This window comes from Hydra vulgaris, chromosome 02 (assembly GCF_038396675.1).
Source record: "Hydra vulgaris chromosome 02, alternate assembly HydraT2T_AEP".
NCBI classification, from domain to species: Eukaryota; Metazoa; Cnidaria; class Hydrozoa; order Anthoathecata; family Hydridae; genus Hydra; species Hydra vulgaris.
In genome coordinates, this window is record NC_088921.1 from 72,640,001 (window position 1) to 72,666,026 (window position 26,026).

General features: G+C 25.6%; 2 pseudogenes; both read left to right on the plus strand.

Moving 5' to 3' along the window:
- The first annotated feature begins 6,010 nt into the window (after positions 1-6,010).
- On the plus strand, positions 6,011-7,164 carry LOC136076613 (NADH-ubiquinone oxidoreductase chain 1-like; annotated as a pseudogene).
- A 5,680-nt stretch (positions 7,165-12,844) lies between these two features.
- Positions 12,845-13,825, plus strand: LOC136076614 (NADH-ubiquinone oxidoreductase chain 1-like; annotated as a pseudogene).
- The last annotated feature ends 12,201 nt before the right edge of the window (positions 13,826-26,026 follow it).

Below are 26,026 nucleotides of genomic sequence, written 5' to 3' on the forward strand. Positions count from 1 at the left end.
AAAAATTTTTATAAGTTTATATTTTAATTGTGATAGTTTATTTTTATAAAAAAATACAATTGATGAATATCTGTCTAAAACCTAAATTTGTTCCCAAATCGGACTTTGACCTTGAAGTATTGGAGTTCCATGTTCTTCAATAATTTTTGAAGGCCAGTTGAGGTCAGAGGTATCAACATCATCTTGATCATACCACTCAATTGTTTCTTTGTCCGAATTTAAAAAGACACACATGAGTTCAGATAGACGTTGAGCAACTAAGCGTTGAGGTCTAACTTTTTGAATTTCATTCGAATATCCAATACTTGAGCAAACTGTTTTGTGTTGTTTCATTGATTTGATAGTTGCAAAATATAAACTGCAATTGGTACAAACTCTTTTTGGTAAGGAATTTTGAATGCTTGGACATGAGTAGTCGAATGGCAATCCATGGGGAAACTTTTTTGTAACTGTCGTGGGCAAAATTGTTTTGCAAAGTGATAAGTTTAAAAAGAGAGATGCAAAGTTGTTCTTTGTATTATTGCATTCAAGACCATCTTCTCCTTGGAACAAAGAAATTGGTGATGGAAGAAAACCAGTTGGAATAAGATGAAACAGTGAGCTGCGACGATGACCACAGCATTTTTGATCATTACATTTTACAATTTGAAGGAAGTATTGACTTTCTCTGACATGTTTAGCATCCCACTCTGCTCCAAAATGTTTTAACTGTACACATTTTTCACTGTTTGGTTTTATGTACTCAGCTTTAGTTTCAAATCCATCAATGACTGTGCTAGGCCAAATTTGTGCAAGAACTTCACCTGCTTTGGCAAAGTTTGCCTTCTCCATAACTTTGTCTGTTGTTTCTCCTCTTGAATTAAGATGGCTTCCAAAATGATCAAATGGAAGTATAATTCCTGCTAGGTCATGGCTTAGCGGAGCCATTCTTCTCTCAACCCTGTTAAAGGCACTTCTTCCAGGAGCATTAGTGGCCACAAACATTGCATCAAGATCATGTTCTTTGAAATAAGTCTTGGCACAATGAATTGTTTTTTCATATCTTGGATTTTCATCTGGCCCACCATCAACAGTTATAATCATGATTGGTATGCTAACTCCATCTTCAGTAAATAAGCTGCTTTTAAATGCAGGAAGATGGTTTACTCTGTTCATGTCTTCTAAGTGACTAAGTGCTGTTGATGAATCATATTTTGCACTTCTGATTGCTATGTATGTTGGGCCAGAGTATGTGACTGCTGTGTGAAACGTCACTTCTTTAGGACCCAAGACTGCCGCAAGTTATTCAAGGGCACTAATGGATGATTTGGCAAATTTTGTGTCTGCATGATATTTATGCTCAGAATTTTGTGCTCTTATTAACCGAACAGGTGCAGTTTTAACATGTCTCTTTCCTTCTGTGCTGAATGATCTGCTTGGAAGTAATCTTAAGTAAACTCCTGATCTCGAGAGATTGTAACCATGATTTTTCAATTCTTCAACCAAGTCATTTAATGTTTTTACAGTTCGAACCATTTCAGTTCTTCTCCTATCATCAGAAGCAGACCCTTTCATGGCAATATCTAATATTGCTTTTATTAAACTGTCCTGATCACAGGCTAGCGGTCGACCTTTTGATACTGAATTTTTAATTCCACACAACTTTTTTCTAATATCTGGATCTAATGCTTCTATAGCTTTTTTTCTTTTTAGTCTGGTTGCTGTTTGGCGTTCAGTGGCTTTTTGACGAAGTACAAGATCTCGGTTTTTTTCTACCAAAAGTTTTTGCTTTTGCCCTAGTATTTGGTAGTCTTCTTGTGACAACAATTTGCAATTTCTTTTTTCAGTGAGATATGCAATATCTTTTTGTAAAATAAAAATTTCATTTTTTAACTGATCTTGTTTCGGGGCTTGTTTTGTTACAACTTTTGAGAAATTGGAATTTTCTTTTTCACACTCTTCACTTGTTGTAATTGATGGGGTCGCGTCAGTCACGCCATCAAAAGTGATTTTAGATTCAACCGCACGCTTTTTTGGTGTATTCGGTACTTGGTTCGGTAATTTTGTCCAGTAAGATAAAATACCAACTTTATTTCGGAGTTCAATTTGTTTTAGCTCTTTTAACTTTTTTTCAGCTTCTACATTTAATTCAGATAATGTTTTACTCTTTGTTTTAATCTCAGACCAGATTTTATTTGTTTCTTCTTGAGACTTTTGCTTTGGTTTGTTTGCAAATGCTTTCAAATATCCTTCATAAATAGATTTGTAAAGTTTTTCTTTTTCACTAGACATTTTTAACCTATAACAACATAAACAACAAGAAATTAATTTTCCTTACAACCATTACGTTAAATAAGTATATAGTAAAGATATTATTAATAATAACATTATTAATAGTACAACTATTTAATAGTAGTGCTAAAATTTTATATCATAGTAACTAAATAACTTAACATATAATAAAAATGATAACGTAACTAAAGTAGTTCGACAAATTCATTAGAGTGACACAAAACATTAAAAGTAATAATAACAAAACATTAAAAATTAAAGTATTGTAAAACTAAAACATTTATAGATCAAATGATGATCAAGAATAATATTTATGTTTCAAGATCAAATTTTAAACAACTATTAATACTAAAAATTTTAGGATATTTATACAAATATTCGTTAAAAAATAAAATTAGATTTTTAACGGTAACATAAATTGCTTTTAAATAATCGCCCACTATCTGGTTTTTCTTTGTTTGTAGAATCAAAATTTCTTTTTATGTCTGCAATTACCACAAGTAACTTAAAAAAAAGCTAATTTAATTTTTTTATTTTCATTTGTTATGACTCCGTTAAACAATAAACGCTAGCTTGTGAAGTCGCTGCATAGCATTTTTCTTGAAAATTTTCGTATTGTATATAATTATCTTCGCAATTTTAAAAAATTACGCAGTGATAAAAAATTTGATTTAAAAAGTTATTTATCACGTCACACTGTAGCAAACCACCCCCCTCCCCATGTGATATTTTGTGACACTTTTCAATACCCCTCCCCCCCCCCTAAGACTGTCACGTATTATTTGAACAGCCCCAATATACAAAAAATCTAAAAAAAAATCGATAATTTGATTTATTTATAGTTTACTTTAAATAAAGTATTTACATTTTATATATATCTGTATATATATATGTTTATTGTTTACTTTAAATAAAATATTTAAAGTTTATATATATATACTATAAATATATATATATATATATATATATATATATATATATATATATATATATATATATATATATATATATATATATATATATATATATATATATATATATATATATATATATATATATATATATATATATACAGTGGTGGCCAAAAGTATGGAAACTTTTTTAAAATTACATTTTTTTTTATTTGTATTAAATAAAACCAAAATTATTTAACCCGAGTGTACTTGCAATAGTCTACTTTATATATACTACAAGTTTGAACTTGTCTTTTCTAAGACAAGTTCAAACTTGTATTACATAAAAATATTTCTTAATTTCGATTGGACAAAAGTATCGAAACTTGTTTAAACTTGTCACTAAACATAAACAAATCTTATCATTTAGAATTCAAACGTGTTAGAATTGACATCTTTGTTAGTTCATCATAGTTTACTTTTATATTAACCAGTATGGCACCGCGAAAATATTATTCTAGTGATATTAAAAATAAATTAGTTGAGTGTTTTAAAAACGGTAATAAACCCTAACCCTAACCCAGGGGGTTAGGGTTAGGGTTTATTACTGTTTGGCGCGGGGCCCCTGCGTTAGCCGCAGCAGGGGGTGCGCCAGTGCTGCGCCTGGACTGGAGGAAGGGTCGGGTGATCATCTTTTAGGAGAGAAGAAAACCGAAGAATTTTTTTTATTCCCTGTTTTTAATGGTTTGAGTGATTTATGAAAGGTAGGTCGTTAAAAGTGTTTATATAGAAAAATTTTTAAGAATTTTAATTATTTGATCCTCTAAAAGAAGAAGAGTAAACTAATGGAAAGTTATTTGGCTCATGACCAAAATATAAGGGTTCGATTCCTTTCTCTTTACACTAAAATTAGAGCAGTTTCTTTTGATTATGGAGAAATAAAAGTATGAGAATCGTTTATACATGTTAGTGGAAGCAGAAAAATGAGTAAAATAGGGTAATTCCTGTTTTGTATCAGGTTAAAAAATTTAATACTTTTTTATCCTAAGACGCATAGCTTAAGCCATGTTTTTACTGAAACAAAGAAATATTAACAGCAGTAAAGAAATTTATACAATTAAAGTTATTTAGATATAAAGTAATCGTAAATTTTGTCTAATTAAATGCCAGCAGACGCAGTGATACTTAAAAAATAAATTTTTATGACAAAATAGGTTAAATGTGTATAGAATAAAATTTGTAAAATTAAGATTACTGGTTTGGTAAAATATACAATAATTAAAAATTTCAAAAATTTTATAAAAAAACTAGAAACTTGAAAAAATGGTAATTAAACAGGATTAGATACCCTGGTAATCTTTTTGTTAATAATTAATCTGAACAGTATAGCTAAACAGGTGAAAATCAAATATTTTAGTTGTTTATTTTTCTAACTAGAGGAGTATGTAATTTAATTCAATAATCCGCGAAGTACCTTACCTTTTTTTGAAAATACAAGTGTTGCATGGTTGTCTTCAGCTTTAACTTATAGTTAAAGCATAATTCTTTAAAGAATAAAGTCAAATATTATGGCCTTTATAAAAAGGGATATTATGTACTACAATAAATATTATAATATAAATTTAAATTTGGATAATCAATGTAAAGTGATTTTAAAGAGAATTTAATAGTAATTAAAAATATAAGGTTTTAATGAATAAGTGCAAATATTAACACAAATAGGCCGTCGCCTTGATCATAAAAAATAGAGTAAGTCGTAACATAGTGGGGGAAAGGGAACTTTTCCCTGTGATTTATAATCCAATCATGAATGAATTTTTATTTTTTTTTCTATTTTAATAATTTTAGGGTGTTTAATGTGTATTAATTCTTTAAATCCTATTCATTCTGTTTTTGGATTAGTAGCTGTATTTTTTTTTCTTTTGCTTATTATTTAATTTAGACTTAGAATTTCTATCATTATTTTTAATAATAATATATGTAGGAGCTATAGTGATTTTGTTTTTATTTGTAATAATGATGTTAGATATTATTCAAATAAAAAAAAGTTCTAATAATAATAATATAATTCCTTTAATTTTAATTGTTTTAACTTCAATAGTGATAAAAGTTATTAACAAAAATGTATTTTTACCTTATTATTTAAATGATAATTTTTTAAATTTTAATCTGATAAATTATTATAATTTTCATAATTTAGTTCTGTTTTTTTACTCTGAAAATTATTTAAATTTTATGTTAATAAGCATTATTCTGTCAATAGGGATGATAGGAGTAATTGTTTTAACGATTACTCATAATTTTAATTTAAAGAAGCAAAAAATATTTATACAACATTTAAGAAACAATTCATGAAATTTAATTTATTTATTTATTTACTTATTAGTTTTTTACTTAGTTCTGTTATTTTGTTTTTTTCAATTTTTCTTTCTTTTAAATCGCCAGATAAAGAGAAAGTTTCTATTTATGAATGTGGATTTAATCCTTTTCATTCAACTGGTCAACCATTTTTTACAAGATTTTTTTAATTGCTATTTTGTTTTTAGTATTCGACTTATAATTTTGAATTTACAGATCATGGAAATAATTTATTTATTTCCATGATCTGTAAATTCAAATTTGATAGATTATTATTCACAATTAGTTATTTATTTATTTATAGTTATATTAGTCATAGAATTAATTTACGAGTGGTTAAGAGGGGGATTAGAATGAGAATAATGCTATTTGATTTCAATTTATTAGTGATAATTATGTTTTGTATTAGTATTATTGGAATAATTATTAATAGAAGCAATATAATATTGATTCTAGTTAGTATAGAAATTTTATTATTATCTATTTCAATGAGTTTTATATTAAGTTCATTAACTAATTTTTCTTTAGAAGGACAAATAATAGCAATATACATAATAACTATTGCTGCTATTGGGTCAGCTATTGGATTATCAATAATAGTAGCTTTTTATAAAATAAAAGGATCTATTTCTCTAAAGTTATTAAATTTATTAAAAGGATAATGAAAGACATGTATTTAAATATATTAGAAATTATAAAGTTTTTGATAATTATTGTTCCAGTTTTAATTTCTGTAGCCTATTTGACCTTAGCAGAAAGAAAAATTCTAGGTTATAGTCAGAATAGAAAAGGTCCTAATGTGGTAGGAATATATGGGTTATTACAACCCTTAGCTGAAGGTGTAAAATTATTTTCAAAGGAATTAATTATTCCTAATCATGTTAATATATTTCTTTATTTATTTTCTCCTATTTTAGCTTTAACTTTATCTTTGCTTATTTGAGTAATAATTCCATTGGGGGTAGATAATTTAATCTTTGATTTTAATTTGGGGGTGATGTTTATTTTTGCTATTTCTTCAATAAATATATATTCTATACTTTTATCTGGATGATCAAGTAATTCTAAATACGCCTTTTTAGGTTCATTAAGGGCTGCTGGTCAAATGATAAGTTATGAAGTATGTATTAGCTTAGTTGTTTTCTCTTGTATTCTATGTGCTGGAACTTCAAATATCTATTCTTTAATAAACTCACAAAGTCAAAGTATGTCTTATATTTTCCCTTTATGACCTATAGCTATAATGTTTTTTATATGTTCATTAGCAGAAACTAACAGAGCACCTTTTGATTTAACTGAGGGTGAATCAGAATTAGTTTCTGGTTATAATGTAGAATATTCTTCAATGTCTTTTGCTTTGTTCTTTTTGGCAGAATACTCTCATATAATATTTACCAGTGCTTTTTTTGTAATCTCATTTTTAGGAAATTGAAATAATTATTTCTTTATTAATAATTTTATTTTCTTCTTAAAGATGACTGTATTTGTTTTTTTATTTATTTGAGTTAGAACTTCTTTTCCTAGATTAAGATATGATCAATTAATGGGTTTATTATGAAAATCTTATTTACCCTTAAGTCTATCATTTATTATTATTACTAATTCTTTATTATGGGCTTTTTGAGGTTTATCTAATAAATGATGTGTTTAACTTTTCTTTTAATAATTCCATTTTTAAGCATAATAAACATCTTGTTAGTTCAAAGAAATAATAAAAATATTTTTAATATTTCTTTGTTTTGATCTTTGATATTATTATTTTATTTTATATTATTTTTTATTTTAAATCATAAAATTTTAAATTTTCAATCTAATTTAAATTTTAATTGGTTATTAATTAATTCGATATTTATTAATTGAAATGATTTTATTCTTTCTATTGATGGTTTATCTATATTTTTTATAGGCTTAAGTATTTTATTAATTCCTATGTATATTAATAAGCTTAAAATCTATAAAATATTTTAAAAAAGAATTTAATATATTGCTATTTATATCATTTATTTTATTAATTACAGTATTTTATATTTTAGATATTTTATGGTTCTATATTTTATTTGAAAGTATATTTATACCTGTATTTATCATGATTGGTATATAAGGTTATAGGGAAGAAAAAATTAAAGCTGATTTTTATTTCTTTTTTTTATACCTTGATAGGATCTTTACTAATGCTAATAAGTATATTTAAAATATACTTACTAACTGGGACTACTAATTATGAAAATTTATTATTCATAAAAATTCCATACAATATTCAATTTTGATTATTTATAGGGTTTTTTGTAGGTTTGGCTGTAAAAATACCAATGGTACCATTTCATAATTGACTTCCTCAAGCTCATGTAGAAGCACCAATAGCAGGTTCAATACTATTGGCAGGAATACTTTTAAAATTAGGGGGTTATGGTTTAATTAGGTTTTGTTATCCAATTTTTCCATTGGCCTCTCAATTTTATTATCCATTGATTATTATAATGAGTATCGTAGCTATAGTTTACGGTCCTTTAACTACATGTCGTCAAATAGACATAAAACGTTTAATTGCTTATTCTTCAGTTTCTCATATAGGCCTAGTGACTATAGGAATTTTTTCGCATTCTATTGAAGGATTAGTTGGATCAATATTAATGATGATTGCTCATGGTCTATCCAGTTCAGGTTTATTCATTATTACTTCAATTGTGTATTTTAGATTTCATTCTAGAATTATAAAATATTTTAGAGGTTTAACTATTACTATGCCGGTTTTAAGTATAATTTCGTTTATTTTAATTTTAGCTAATGTTTCATTTCCTTTAACATTAAATTTTATAGCTGAATTATTTTTAATAATTTCAGCTTTTAAATTTTCTTTTTTTATAATTGTTTTAATTTTATTAGGGGTTTTCATAAATCTAATTTATTCTTTATGAGTTTACAAAAGAATGTTTTTTGGTTCTCGTTCGCCTTTATTAAAATTTTAAAGAGATATAATAGGTTTTGAATTTCAAAGTTTATTACCATTAATAGTGTTTATTATTGTATTAGGGATTTATCAAAACATACTTATTGATTCCATAGTATTTAGTTCTTATACTAACATTTCTATTTAATGAGAATTAGAAAAAAGAATCATCTTATAAAACATGTTAATTCTACTTTAATCGATCTTCCTTCCCCATCAAATATAAATTACTTATGAAAGTTTGGGTCTTTATTAGGATTGTGTTTTGCAATTCAATTAATTACTGGAATTTTTTTAGCTATGCATTATTGTGGAAATATAATTTTAGCTTTTAAATCAATAATTCATATATGCAGATAGGTAAATTATTAATTTTTATTAAAATGAATTCACGCTAACGGGGCTTCTTTATTCTTTATTTGTGTTTATATTCACATAGGCAAAAGTTTATACTATGGGGGTTATCAAAAAAAACCTATTTGATTTTCAGGTATAATTATATTTATAGTAATGATGATTACTGCTTTTATAGGTTATGTATTGCCTTGAGGACAAATGTCCTTTTGAGGGGTTACTGTAATTACAAATTTTTTATCTGCAATTCCTTATATAGGAGATGATATAGTTCAATGAATTTGAGGTGGATTTAGTGTAAATAATGCCACTTTAGGTAAATTTGTTAGTTTACATTATCTATTTCCATTTGTATTAGCATCTTTAATTCTAATTCATATAGTACTAATCCATAGTGTTGGATCTAGTAATCCGTTAGGAATTAATAGTAATTTTGATAAAGTACCATTTCATTGGTATTTTGCAATAAAAGATATTTATGGATTTTTTATACTAAAATTTATTCTATTATTTATAGTATTTTTTTATACCAATACTCTAGGTGACCCAGAAAATTTTATCAACGCTAATTCATTAGTAACCCCTGTTCATATAATGCCAGAATGATATTTTTTATTTGCTTAGCTATATTAAGATCAATTCCTAACAAGTTAGGAGGAGTATTAGCTTTAATATTAAGTATAATAATTTTATTTGCTATTCCATTTTTACATACTAATAAATTTTTTTCATTAACTTTTAGACCCATAGGAAAATTATTATATTGAATGTTTATAGCAAACTTCATCTTATTAACTTGATTAGGCTCTAAACCTTATAGAAAACCCTTATATAATAATCAGTATAATTTCTAGTTTATTTTATTTTTTTTATTTTTTATTGATCATTCCAACAATAGGAAAATTAGAAAATTACTTGTTTTTTCAAAAAATAAGTGTATAATTGAATCACACTTTGAATGTTTTCAACTAATCACAAAGATATAGGAACTTTATATATCATTTTTGGGGCATTTTCTGGAATGATAGGAACTGCTTTAAGTATGTTAATTAGAATAGAACTTTCAGCACCAGGAAGAGTATTAGGAGATGATCATTTATATAATGTTATAGTAACAGCTCATGCTTTTGTAATGATTTTTTTTTTAGTTATGTCAGTCCTAATAGGAGGTTATGGAAATTGATTTGTGCCTATATATATAGGAGCACCAGACATGGCTTTTCCCAGACTAAATAATTTAAGTTTTTGACTACTTCCTCCTTCATTAATTTTACTCTTAACTTCATCTTTAGTAGAACAAGGAGCAGGAACAGGTTGAACAGTTTATCCCCCCTTATCTGGGCCTTTAGCTCATTTAGGAGGGTCTGTAGATCTAGCTATTTTTAGGTTACACTGTGCCGGTTTTTCTTCAATTGCTGGAGCAATTAACTTTATTACAACTATTTTCAACATGAGAACACCAGGTTTAACATTTGATAAGCTTCCTTTATTTGTGTGATCTGTTTTAATAACGGCATTCCTATTACTTCTTTCTCTCCCCGTTTTAGCAGGAGCAATAACTATGTTATTGACTGAAAGGAATTTTAATGCTACTTTTTTTGATCCGGCTGGAGGAGGAGATCCCGTTTTATATCAGCATTTATTTTGATTTTTTGGTCATCCATTTGGTCAGTATATATTTTAATAATTCCAGGATTTGGAATTATTTCACAAATTATTCTTATTTTCAGTTCAAAAAACCAAGTTTTTGGATCTTTAGGTATGATATATGCTCAATTAGCAATAGCCTTTTTAGGTTTTATTGTATGAGCTCATCATATGTTTACTGTAGGTATGGATGTTGATACTAGAGCTTATTTTACAGCAGCTACTATGATTATTGCTATTCCTACAGGAATTAAAATTTTTAGTTGACTAGCAACAATGTGTGGATGAAAAATTAACTTATCTACACCTATGTTATGAGCTACCGGCTTTATATTTTTATTTACCTTAGGTGGTTTTTCCTGTTTTGTATCAGGTTAAAAAATTTAATACTTTTTTATCCTAAGACGCATAGCTTAAGCCATGTTTTTACTGAAACAAAGAAATATTAACAGCAGTAAAGAAATTTATACAATTAAAGTTATTTAGATATAAAGTAATCGTAAATTTTGTCTAATTAAATGCCAGCAGACGCAGTGATACTTAAAAAATAAATTTTTATGACAAAATAGGTTAAATGTGTATAGAATAAAATTTGTAAAATTAAGATTACTGGTTTGGTAAAATATACAATAATTAAAAATTTCAAAAATTTTATAAAAAAACTAGAAACTTGAAAAAATGGTAATTAAACAGGATTAGATACCCTGGTAATCTTTTTGTTAATAATTAATCTGAACAGTATAGCTAAACAGGTGAAAATCAAATATTTTAGTTGTTTATTTTTCTAACTAGAGGAGTATGTAATTTAATTCAATAATCCGCGAAGTACCTTACCTTTTTTTGAAAATACAAGTGTTGCATGGTTGTCTTCAGCTTTAACTTATAGTTAAAGCATAATTCTTTAAAGAATAAAGTCAAATATTATGGCCTTTATAAAAAGGGATATTATGTACTACAATAAATATTATAATATAAATTTAAATTTGGATAATCAATGTAAAGTGATTTTAAAGAGAATTTAATAGTAATTAAAAATATAAGGTTTTAATGAATAAGTGCAAATATTAACACAAATAGGCCGTCGCCTTGATCATAAAAAATAGAGTAAGTCGTAACATAGTGGGGGAAAGGGAACTTTTCCCTGTGATTTATAATCCAATCATGAATGAATTTTTATTTTTTTTTCTATTTTAATAATTTTAGGGTGTTTAATGTGTATTAATTCTTTAAATCCTATTCATTCTGTTTTTGGATTAGTAGCTGTATTTTTTTTTCTTTTGCTTATTATTTAATTTAGACTTAGAATTTCTATCATTATTTTTAATAATAATATATGTAGGAGCTATAGTGATTTTGTTTTTATTTGTAATAATGATGTTAGATATTATTCAAATAAAAAAAAGTTCTAATAATAATAATATAATTCCTTTAATTTTAATTGTTTTAACTTCAATAGTGATAAAAGTTATTAACAAAAATGTATTTTTACCTTATTATTTAAATGATAATTTTTTAAATTTTAATCTGATAAATTATTATAATTTTCATAATTTAGTTCTGTTTTTTTACTCTGAAAATTATTTAAATTTTATGTTAATAAGCATTATTCTGTCAATAGGGATGATAGGAGTAATTGTTTTAACGATTACTCATAATTTTAATTTAAAGAAGCAAAAAATATTTATACAACATTTAAGAAACAATTCATGAAATTTAATTTATTTATTTATTTACTTATTAGTTTTTTACTTAGTTCTGTTATTTTGTTTTTTTCAATTTTTCTTTCTTTTAAATCGCCAGATAAAGAGAAAGTTTCTATTTATGAATGTGGATTTAATCCTTTTCATTCAACTGGTCAACCATTTTTTACAAGATTTTTTTAATTGCTATTTTGTTTTTAGTATTCGACTTATAATTTTGAATTTACAGATCATGGAAATAATTTATTTATTTCCATGATCTGTAAATTCAAATTTGATAGATTATTATTCACAATTAGTTATTTATTTATTTATAGTTATATTAGTCATAGAATTAATTTACGAGTGGTTAAGAGGGGGATTAGAATGAGAATAATGCTATTTGATTTCAATTTATTAGTGATAATTATGTTTTGTATTAGTATTATTGGAATAATTATTAATAGAAGCAATATAATATTGATTCTAGTTAGTATAGAAATTTTATTATTATCTATTTCAATGAGTTTTATATTAAGTTCATTAACTAATTTTTCTTTAGAAGGACAAATAATAGCAATATACATAATAACTATTGCTGCTATTGGGTCAGCTATTGGATTATCAATAATAGTAGCTTTTTATAAAATAAAAGGATCTATTTCTCTAAAGTTATTAAATTTATTAAAAGGATAATGAAAGACATGTATTTAAATATATTAGAAATTATAAAGTTTTTGATAATTATTGTTCCAGTTTTAATTTCTGTAGCCTATTTGACCTTAGCAGAAAGAAAAATTCTAGGTTATAGTCAGAATAGAAAAGGTCCTAATGTGGTAGGAATATATGGGTTATTACAACCCTTAGCTGAAGGTGTAAAATTATTTTCAAAGGAATTAATTATTCCTAATCATGTTAATATATTTCTTTATTTATTTTCTCCTATTTTAGCTTTAACTTTATCTTTGCTTATTTGAGTAATAATTCCATTGGGGGTAGATAATTTAATCTTTGATTTTAATTTGGGGGTGATGTTTATTTTTGCTATTTCTTCAATAAATATATATTCTATACTTTTATCTGGATGATCAAGTAATTCTAAATACGCCTTTTTAGGTTCATTAAGGGCTGCTGGTCAAATGATAAGTTATGAAGTATGTATTAGCTTAGTTGTTTTCTCTTGTATTCTATGTGCTGGAACTTCAAATATCTATTCTTTAATAAACTCACAAAGTCAAAGTATGTCTTATATTTTCCCTTTATGACCTATAGCTATAATGTTTTTTATATGTTCATTAGCAGAAACTAACAGAGCACCTTTTGATTTAACTGAGGGTGAATCAGAATTAGTTTCTGGTTATAATGTAGAATATTCTTCAATGTCTTTTGCTTTGTTCTTTTTGGCAGAATACTCTCATATAATATTTACCAGTGCTTTTTTTGTAATCTCATTTTTAGGAAATTGAAATAATTATTTCTTTATTAATAATTTTATTTTCTTCTTAAAGATGACTGTATTTGTTTTTTTATTTATTTGAGTTAGAACTTCTTTTCCTAGATTAAGATATGATCAATTAATGGGTTTATTATGAAAATCTTATTTACCCTTAAGTCTATCATTTATTATTATTACTAATTCTTTATTATGGGCTTTTTGAGGTTTATCTAATAAATGATGTGTTTAACTTTTCTTTTAATAATTCCATTTTTAAGCATAATAAACATCTTGTTAGTTCAAAGAAATAATAAAAATATTTTTAATATTTCTTTGTTTTGATCTTTGATATTATTATTTTATTTTATATTATTTTTTATTTTAAATCATAAAATTTTAAATTTTCAATCTAATTTAAATTTTAATTGGTTATTAATTAATTCGATATTTATTAATTGAAATGATTTTATTCTTTCTATTGATGGTTTATCTATATTTTTTATAGGCTTAAGTATTTTATTAATTCCTATGTATATTAATAAGCTTAAAATCTATAAAATATTTTAAAAAAGAATTTAATATATTGCTATTTATATCATTTATTTTATTAATTACAGTATTTTATATTTTAGATATTTTATGGTTCTATATTTTATTTGAAAGTATATTTATACCTGTATTTATCATGATTGGTATATAAGGTTATAGGGAAGAAAAAATTAAAGCTGATTTTTATTTCTTTTTTTTATACCTTGATAGGATCTTTACTAATGCTAATAAGTATATTTAAAATATACTTACTAACTGGGACTACTAATTATGAAAATTTATTATTCATAAAAATTCCATACAATATTCAATTTTGATTATTTATAGGGTTTTTTGTAGGTTTGGCTGTAAAAATACCAATGGTACCATTTCATAATTGACTTCCTCAAGCTCATGTAGAAGCACCAATAGCAGGTTCAATACTATTGGCAGGAATACTTTTAAAATTAGGGGGTTATGGTTTAATTAGGTTTTGTTATCCAATTTTTCCATTGGCCTCTCAATTTTATTATCCATTGATTATTATAATGAGTATCGTAGCTATAGTTTACGGTCCTTTAACTACATGTCGTCAAATAGACATAAAACGTTTAATTGCTTATTCTTCAGTTTCTCATATAGGCCTAGTGACTATAGGAATTTTTTCGCATTCTATTGAAGGATTAGTTGGATCAATATTAATGATGATTGCTCATGGTCTATCCAGTTCAGGTTTATTCATTATTACTTCAATTGTGTATTTTAGATTTCATTCTAGAATTATAAAATATTTTAGAGGTTTAACTATTACTATGCCGGTTTTAAGTATAATTTCGTTTATTTTAATTTTAGCTAATGTTTCATTTCCTTTAACATTAAATTTTATAGCTGAATTATTTTTAATAATTTCAGCTTTTAAATTTTCTTTTTTTATAATTGTTTTAATTTTATTAGGGGTTTTCATAAATCTAATTTATTCTTTATGAGTTTACAAAAGAATGTTTTTTGGTTCTCGTTCGCCTTTATTAAAATTTTAAAGAGATATAATAGGTTTTGAATTTCAAAGTTTATTACCATTAATAGTGTTTATTATTGTATTAGGGATTTATCAAAACATACTTATTGATTCCATAGTATTTAGTTCTTATACTAACATTTCTATTTAATGAGAATTAGAAAAAAGAATCATCTTATAAAACATGTTAATTCTACTTTAATCGATCTTCCTTCCCCATCAAATATAAATTACTTATGAAAGTTTGGGTCTTTATTAGGATTGTGTTTTGCAATTCAATTAATTACTGGAATTTTTTTAGCTATGCATTATTGTGGAAATATAATTTTAGCTTTTAAATCAATAATTCATATATGCAGATAGGTAAATTATTAATTTTTATTAAAATGAATTCACGCTAACGGGGCTTCTTTATTCTTTATTTGTGTTTATATTCACATAGGCAAAAGTTTATACTATGGGGGTTATCAAAAAAAACCTATTTGATTTTCAGGTATAATTATATTTATAGTAATGATGATTACTGCTTTTATAGGTTATGTATTGCCTTGAGGACAAATGTCCTTTTGAGGGGTTACTGTAATTACAAATTTTTTATCTGCAATTCCTTATATAGGAGATGATATAGTTCAATGAATTTGAGGTGGATTTAGTGTAAATAATGCCACTTTAGGTAAATTTGTTAGTTTACATTATCTATTTCCATTTGTATTAGCATCTTTAATTCTAATTCATATAGTACTAATCCATAGTGTTGGATCTAGTAATCCGTTAGGAATTAATAGTAATTTTGATAAAGTACCATTTCATTGGTATTTTGCAATAAAAGATATTTATGGATTTTTTATACTAAAATTTATTCTATTATTTATAGTATTTTTTTATACCAATACTCTAGGTGACCCAGAAAATTTTATCAACGCTAATTCATTAGTAACCCCTGTTCATATAATGCCAGAATGATATTTTTTATTTGCTTAGCTATATTAAGATCAATTCCTAACAAGTTAGGAGGAGTATTAGCTTTAATATTAAGTATAATAATTTTATTTGCTATTCCATTTTTACATACTAATAAATTTTTTTCATTAACTTTTAGACCCATAGGAAAATTATTATATTGAATGTTTATAGCAAACTTCATCTTATTAACTTGATTAGGCTCTAAACCTTATAGAAAACCCTTATATAATAATCAGTATAATTTCTAGTTTATTTTATTTTTTTTATTTTTTATTGATCATTCCAACAATAGGAAAATTAGAAAATTACTTGTTTTTTCAAAAAATAAGTGTATAATTGAATCACACTTTGAATGTTTTCAACTAATCACAAAGATATAGGAACTTTATATATCATTTTTGGGGCATTTTCTGGAATGATAGGAACTGCTTTAAGTATGTTAATTAGAATAGAACTTTCAGCACCAGGAAGAGTATTAGGAGATGATCATTTATATAATGTTATAGTAACAGCTCATGCTTTTGTAATGATTTTTTTTTTAGTTATGTCAGTCCTAATAGGAGGTTATGGAAATTGATTTGTGCCTATATATATAGGAGCACCAGACATGGCTTTTCCCAGACTAAATAATTTAAGTTTTTGACTACTTCCTCCTTCATTAATTTTACTCTTAACTTCATCTTTAGTAGAACAAGGAGCAGGAACAGGTTGAACAGTTTATCCCCCCTTATCTGGGCCTTTAGCTCATTTAGGAGGGTCTGTAGATCTAGCTATTTTTAGGTTACACTGTGCCGGTTTTTCTTCAATTGCTGGAGCAATTAACTTTATTACAACTATTTTCAACATGAGAACACCAGGTTTAACATTTGATAAGCTTCCTTTATTTGTGTGATCTGTTTTAATAACGGCATTCCTATTACTTCTTTCTCTCCCCGTTTTAGCAGGAGCAATAACTATGTTATTGACTGATAGGAATTTTAATGCTACTTTTTTTGATCCGGCTGGAGGAGGAGATCCCGTTTTATATCAGCATTTATTTTGATTTTTTGGTCATCCATTTGGTCAGTATATATTTTAATAATTCCAGGATTTGGAATTATTTCACAAATTATTCTTATTTTCAGTTCAAAAAACCAAGTTTTTGGATCTTTAGGTATGATATATGCTCAATTAGCAATAGCCTTTTTAGGTTTTATTGTATGAGCTCATCATATGTTTACTGTAGGTATGGATGTTGATACTAGAGCTTATTTTACAGCAGCTACTATGATTATTGCTATTCCTACAGGAATTAAAATTTTTAGTTGACTAGCAACAATGTGTGGATGAAAAATTAACTTATCTACACCTATGTTATGAGCTACCGGCTTTATATTTTTATTTACCTTAGGTGGTTTTTCCTGTTTTGTATCAGGTTAAAAAATTTAATACTTTTTTATCCTAAGACGCATAGCTTAAGCCATGTTTTTACTGAAACAAAGAAATATTAACAGCAGTAAAGAAATTTATACAATTAAAGTTATTTAGATATAAAGTAATCGTAAATTTTGTCTAATTAAATGCCAGCAGACGCAGTGATACTTAAAAAATAAATTTTTATGACAAAATAGGTTAAATGTGTATAGAATAAAATTTGTAAAATTAAGATTACTGGTTTGGTAAAATATACAATAATTAAAAATTTCAAAAATTTTATAAAAAAACTAGAAACTTGAAAAAATGGTAATTAAACAGGATTAGATACCCTGGTAATCTTTTTGTTAATAATTAATCTGAACAGTATAGCTAAACAGGTGAAAATCAAATATTTTAGTTGTTTATTTTTCTAACTAGAGGAGTATGTAATTTAATTCAATAATCCGCGAAGTACCTTACCTTTTTTTGAAAATACAAGTGTTGCATGGTTGTCTTCAGCTTTAACTTATAGTTAAAGCATAATTCTTTAAAGAATAAAGTCAAATATTATGGCCTTTATAAAAAGGGATATTATGTACTACAATAAATATTATAATATAAATTTAAATTTGGATAATCAATGTAAAGTGATTTTAAAGAGAATTTAATAGTAATTAAAAATATAAGGTTTTAATGAATAAGTGCAAATATTAACACAAATAGGCCGTCGCCTTGATCATAAAAAATAGAGTAAGTCGTAACATAGTGGGGGAAAGGGAACTTTTCCCTGTGATTTATAATCCAATCATGAATGAATTTTTATTTTTTTTTCTATTTTAATAATTTTAGGGTGTTTAATGTGTATTAATTCTTTAAATCCTATTCATTCTGTTTTTTGATTAGTAGCTGTATTTTTTTTTCTTTTGCTTTATTAATTAATTCAGACTTAGAATTTCTATCATTATTATTAATAATAATAAATGTAGGAGAAGATACAAATGCAGATGTAGCAGCAGGAAATCGAAGTCAAATCAAAGAGAGATGCTAGTGCTGTGTTGGAGATCTTCACGAAATTTTGTTTAATGGTAATAAATAGGGAAGTTTTTTGTTTGATATAATTTGGTGTTTGATATTATTGGTTGTCTGAAGATATATTATTTGCATCCTTAATAATTTCGGGTAAATTTTCATAAATAAAATCACTACCGGCTGATTCGGAAACTTGAATCTGTGTTTTAATATAAGCTTTTTGTATAAATTATTTTTCAAAAGATAAAAGTTTTTTTTTCCCTGCCTTAACCTGTCTTTTTGTTTATACCAATTTAATACATTTGGTAGCCTGAATTTTCTCCAACGTTATCTCATTGAGATCAGAGCCATATTAAGTCAAGTTATGGGAGCCGAATATCTTTAGAACAAATGCACAAAATTTGAACTCCAGCAGAAAAATTGTTAACCTCCTAACACGGAACATTTGTATCAGTAAAAAGTATTTTGTTGCACCTTCATTTTGTTATATCCAACAATTTGTCCAGCTTACTCTCCCAAGTGATCATCCAGGTCATACTTTAAAAACCAGAAAATATTTTGCCAAAAATATCCGGAATATATTATCCCTCATTTCCTCCTCATAGGGCTTTTAGCTGGTGCCTTTCTAAACTTTTTTTAAAATTTGTTCAAATTTTTGTTGATGGATAAAGAGTGAAAAAGTTTGAAAAACAAAAAAATCATACAAATATATATTAAACTTGTATTGTGGAAAACGTTTTCAATTTTAATTAAATTAAAAGTTAAAAGAAATATCAAAAATATCCGGAAAAGATAATTCCTGCTGCCCGCAATTAAAAAATCTTTTCTTTTCTAAACCTATTCATGCAGATAAAATGCAGGTAGTACCGCGCTTAACTTGTTTCTCCGCGCAGTGGCCTTGTTCGTCAAGGTTCGTGTTTCGGAGTTAGAGAGTTGAGAGAGGGTTATTGCCACAAGTAGCCTCCTCATCTGTAGTGGCCTTCTCGGCCTTGGGAGGTGAATTACAAAAACAAAAAAAAACAAAAAAAATTTTTATCTGATAGATATGAGAGGTCTAAAACTAGAGAGGTCTAAAACAAAGCATTGGATTCAGACTATTGTTTCAATACTAGCTCAATATCACCAAGATTTCTTTTACAGATAGATTACATCTCCTACAAAAAATATAAAACTTAAACTGTTTTAAAATTGTATGTTTGAAATACTTAAGTATTTTTTTATTTTGTTTTATGAATATTTGTAAATCTCAATATTGTACCAATATTGTTTTTTTTACATTTTTAAAGTTGAATTTTACCAAAAAAAAAAAAAAAAAAATCAATTGTTTTTTGGCGTAATAACAATAATAAACACATAATAAAATCACTCCCAAATGCCATTTAAAAAAAAAAACTTGTATGACAACCTACTAAACACAAACTGAAAATTTAGGTAGCTGTCCATACACTGAAAACTCAGATAACGGTACACAGATATCTGAGTTGTCAGTGTATGGACTATCTACACTATGTCCACAAACTGGTATCCCCACTTAACTAAAAGATAAGTAAATATAAATATATATGACTGTTTGAGAATTTTAGAAATAAAAAGAAGTGTGTAATCATTTTGAAAAGAAAAAATAAGGCAAGAAAAGAAATTAGTCAAGAAATCGGAAAGAAATGCGAAAAGTATTCAGAGTTGTAAAGCAAATGGTAAGGAAAAGAAGAGAATTAAGTTGGAGAAAGCTTTATTAAAGGGCTAGATGAAAAATACTTACAAATGAAGTTGAAATAAAAACAAGGTAAATGGCTCATTTTAAAGAACTGCTAAATGAACAGTTTGGATGGAATAAAGGTTTATCTACTGTGAATATGGTTAGTAAACCAGCAGAGCTAATTACATGTAGTGAAGTGAAATTAGCCATTTAGTTCTCAGAGTTCAATTAGGCAAGTCTGCTGGTCCTTCTGGTGTGTTAGGTGAAATTTTAAAGGCAGCAGAGCATGTGGGCATTCAATGGGTATCAGATCTTTGCAATGCAATTGTACATGAAGGTAAAATCCCAAATGATCGGAAGAAGCGTTGGATGGTAAAGATTTATAAAGGATGTGGAGATGCACTAGAATGTGGTTCATATTGAGGAATAAAACTGCTTGACCAAGTAATGAAGATTTTGGAAAGAATTATTTCCAACAAATTAAGAAGCAATGTAATTATCAATAACATGCAGGTTGGTTTTAGGCCAGGAGAGGGAACAACAGATGCAATATTTTTTGTTAGGCAACTTCAAGAAAGATTTATGAGAAAAAAGATTTATTAAAAAAAAATATCTGGGAAGTGGCCTTGTGGAGTGTTTAAGAAGGGAGTTAGAGCAAACTCGATTGTTTGTACAGTTTGTAAGCAATGGGTTCATAAGAGATGTAGTGGTATACAAAGTTCTTTTAAGATTGAGTGTGAATATAGAGAAGTCAAAAAAAAGGTTAAAATAAATAGTGGAGGAAAAGATAGTGTGTTGGTAAATTTTGTTATCTCTGAGATTTGGATCAGCTAGTGGAGCAGAAGCATCAAGGGCAAGAGTTAGGTTTGGCTAGGCCAAGTTTAGATAATTATATCCACTTCTAACAGCAAGGAGTGCATCATTGAAGATTAAAGGAAAGTTATACACCTTATGAGAGATTAGGAATAGTGGTTTGGGATGTAGAGCGTAGAGATGCAGATGATTGGGTATCAGCATGTAGATAGTTAGAAGTTTCAGGAGAAAAAGGTAGAGGTAGAAGTAGAAAAACTTAGAGAGAGTGTGTTGCAGATGATATGAAAAAGCTTAAGTTAAGGAAAGGAGATGCTCAAGATTTTGTATATTGGAGAAATGGCATTATGAGAAACGTCCAACCCATGCAAGAGTGGAAACAAGGACGCTAAAACAACGATAATAATGTTTCTTGATTTTTTTAGAAAAAGCAAATAGGTTTGTATAAAATCTTAAAATATTAATTTTTCTAGAAATATGTTATTATTGGCAATTTTTTTATTTACTATAATTAAAATTCATAATTATGTTTTTTTTTGTAACAGTAGAGAATTGTCTGACATTTTAGGGTTTTTTGACACTAGGGTGGCTTTTAAAACACCATTTTTAAAAATTATCTTCTTTGACCCCTAAATATGTATAACCCATAATTTGAAAAATTTATAGTATAAAAATTAACTAAGGGTGAAGATGGAGGTGAAGATGAAGGTTAAGACATTTAAACATCAGATGAAACCATAGTATTATGCAAAAAAAATTTTTATAAAAACATGTCATGATAAATTTTTATTTTCATTCCATAAACTTTAACAAGGTTTATAAGGATAAGCCTTAATTCACCTTAATACATTATTACACCTTAACACCCATAACACACTTTAAATATAGTATTATTAAATATTTGTTCAAACCTTACTAATTCATAAAGCCTTTATGAATCATATAGTGACTCGATCATAATACTCAACTCTCATATATTTTAGGGATTAACCAACACAATTTTAATCTACTTAAGTGGAAATAATTTATATAGACATAAATAGATACAGACAAAAATATAAATAGACAAAAAGCCATCATAAAAGCTGTCATAATAAGATCTGACTAACTCACACAAGTATGAGCCAAAACATTAGGTTACAAAAATGTATATATCAGTGATCATACAGGTCATATTTTAAAAATCCGGAAAATATCTTGCAAAAAATATCTGGAAAAAATCTGTAATATATTATCCGTTATTTTCCTCTTAATTTAGCATTTAGCTAGTGGCTTTCACAATTTCATTGTATATCCGGAAATTCATATATATATAAAAGATAATTCCTGATAGTTGTATCTCTAAAAAAAAATGCTGACCTTAAAAATCCCAATCGTGCTTCTTCGTGCGTCTTTTCACACAGAGAAAAAGAAATTTCAAGAAAATATATCTAAGCTAGAAAATAGTCACATAAGATAAAAAAAAAACAATGAGAACTTAGATAAAAAGCCTTTGTCATGTTTTTTACTATTTGCTTACCTAATTGTATTTATTTATTTTTAAATTAAATAATTATACATTTTTAAGAATAAATTTTTTTAATATTTTTGTTGTTTTGCTCTATTTTAGATTGTTGTTAGTTCTATATTGACTATATTATTGTAATTTTGATCATAGTAAGTTTCAAGCTGTCTTAAATTGTAAGTATGTATAACACACTTGAAGTTTTATTTATTATAATTTATATTCTGGAACTTAATAATAATAAAACTAAACATGTTTTACTGTAGTTTCTTTTATTTAATTGTGTAAAATGATTGAAAAAACAAAGAATTTTTATTTTTTTAAAATAAGATTGTTGCTGGTTGCGGTTTTGAGGTTTTTTTTGTAAGTTTTAGACCACCATTTGATCCGTTCATTACAACTTTTATTTTTATAGTAGTAGTTCCATATTTAAAATACACTTGCTGCAACTGTTTAAAAATACAGTGATACGTTTTATATAAAACAAGGTTGATGTTGGTTTTTCTTATAATGTTATTGGTTTTATATATTTTTATCTTGCTGGTATACAAGGACCATTAAATGCATGTCTGTTAAACACACAATACTTTATTCTTTATAAATTTATTTTTGTATTCCACATTTTATATTTTATGTTCTGCAATTTGTATACTGAACTAGTGTTAGACTAAAAAATTGAGATAATAGTTTTAAAATTATGTTTGATATTAATTTTTATTTTTTTTGCAATAGAGACATGTCATTGTTTTTAGAGATTTTGTAAAATATGCAAACAAAAATCTTTGTAAGTTTTTCAATTGCGATACTTTCGTTGCAATACTAATTAAGGTCATCAAATAGTTTTTAAAATTAACTCTGAATTATAATAAACTTATTTAAACTTAGCAAATGTTGTTGATTGTTATACACGTACAAGTTACACTTTGAATTTAACATTATTTATCTGTACATTGTACAAATTATATGAATTTCATCGAAAAACATATACATAGAGGCAGTTTTTATTATAGATGTGTGGAGGAATGGAAACCACCTACAATTTTATTACCTTGGTGATTAGGGTCTAGGTGATTTCCACTTACAATAAGTATAGTTTTTGCACCAAATTTAAGCATGAGCTACAGCTAGTATATAATAAAATGAACTGACCTTGTTTTCAAATTCGACAATTTCAATGTCAATATTATCTGCCACTACTTCATTTCCATACAAGTAATACACAAGCATGTGACAAATTGGCATCATTTTTGAAGTGACAAGAAACGAAATACTAAACTGACTTCTACTATACTGTGATGGCAGTGGAGGTCTAGATATTGGCTTTTGGGTTCCAAACACAGGTACTTTAATAGAAAGTCTTAATGAGTCATTTGTGTTGCTAAAAAATGACTCTGAAATATTTTGGAAAACTGTTGGTGTTGGTTGAGCTGTTGAGGTTTTCTGTGCTGCTTGAGCATATGCTGCATTAGTTGGAGTTGTACCAACAAAAAAAATATGATGATTGAATGTTTCCAGTACACACAAGCTAAAAATGACAGTTCTTACAAAGCAAGAAAACCATTTAATACTAAATAAATATATAAACATATATATATATATATATATATATATATATATATATATATATATATATATATATATATACATATATATATATATATATATATATATATATATATATACATATATATATATATATATAGATAGATAGATAGATATGTATATATATATATATATATATATATATATATATATACATATATATCTATCTATCTATATATATATATATATATATATATATATATATATATATATATATATATATATATATATATATATATATATATATATAGATAGATAGATATATATGTATATATATATATAGATATATATATATATATATATATATATTTATATATATGTATATATATATTTGTATATAGATATATTTATGTATATATATATATATATATATATATATATATATATATATATATATATATATATATATATATATATATATATAGATAGATAGGTAGATATATGTGTATATATATATATATATATATATATATATATATATATATATATATTTACTTTTATATTACTGTTATACAATAAATTAGTTATACTTATAATTGGATGTTGTGCAATCAACATACATTGTGCTATAACAATTGTGCATCATTCAAATAAAATAAAAAAACATACAGAATAAAAGACTGTTCTTTTCGAATTAAACGATTAACTGAAGTATAGTAGACAATAATTTCCGCCTTACTACCTTTCTAAAAATTAAAATTATAACTGTCATCAGCAATACTACATAATGGTTATGTTTTTACATAGTGGTAATACTTTCAATGACTATAAAGATTTAAAGATACAAAATGAGAAGATTTTTATGTTTAGGTTTGTTAACTTTACTCTATTATATTAAAGGTATATATAAACTTTTAACATAAAAGAGTAAAATTAACAAACTTATAACATAAAAATCTTTTTATATATTTAAATATTTTTAGTCATCAAAAATATTATCACCTTGTTGACTATACACTGTATTTTAATTTAGTTTTATTTGTATTTTAACTTAAATTTTAGACTTATATAATATAATTGTATTAAAGTTTAGTTTGACAAACTTTTAATATTATCTGATAAGTTCTGTCTCCTTTTAAAACTTTTTATTGTCAAAAAAATTAGTTTTAGAAACAAAGCAAAATATTATTCGTTATGTTTATTATTAAAAACAATATTATAAACAATTATCAGAATGAATATTTTTGTAAACAAATATTATTAATAAAAAAAAAACACTTTTATTGTTATTAGTTTTTATACTGCTAATTATAACATTCATACTGCTCATTCTCATTTAGTAACAATGGTATACAAATAACAATGAAATTGCATATCAAACATATAAGCATGATAATATATATCAAACAATGATTTATATTCAATTGATAATAAATTCTTTTATCTATAATTAGATTAAGAGAATTAAAAACACAAACCAGATTTGAGTCAATAAAATTGAAACTCAAAAATTGAGGTAGGATAAGATGCAGAGGTAGAATGAGATGCATAGGTAGGATGAGATGTATATGAGAATTTAAAACTTGAGAAATACAATATGAGAATAGAAATTTGGAAAAACATTTTTACAAGAATATGCCAGGATGCAGCAACATATTTGTGTCTTGTTCTTTAAATACATTTTTATATTTTTATTTTTTCACTTTCTGTTTGTTTATAATAGATATTGAGTTATTAATATATAATTGTGGTTATAATAAGATAACTTAATAATTGGTGTTTCTCTTTTGATCAGATTTCTAAAAGCAATATTAAATAAAATAACAATATTATATTAATTATAATTTTCAATAAAGAAGATACGATTTATAAAAAATATGATTCATAGAAGATATCATTCACATAGGAAATTTTGTTTGCAGAGGATAATAATCACAGATGGTATCATTTAAAGAAAATA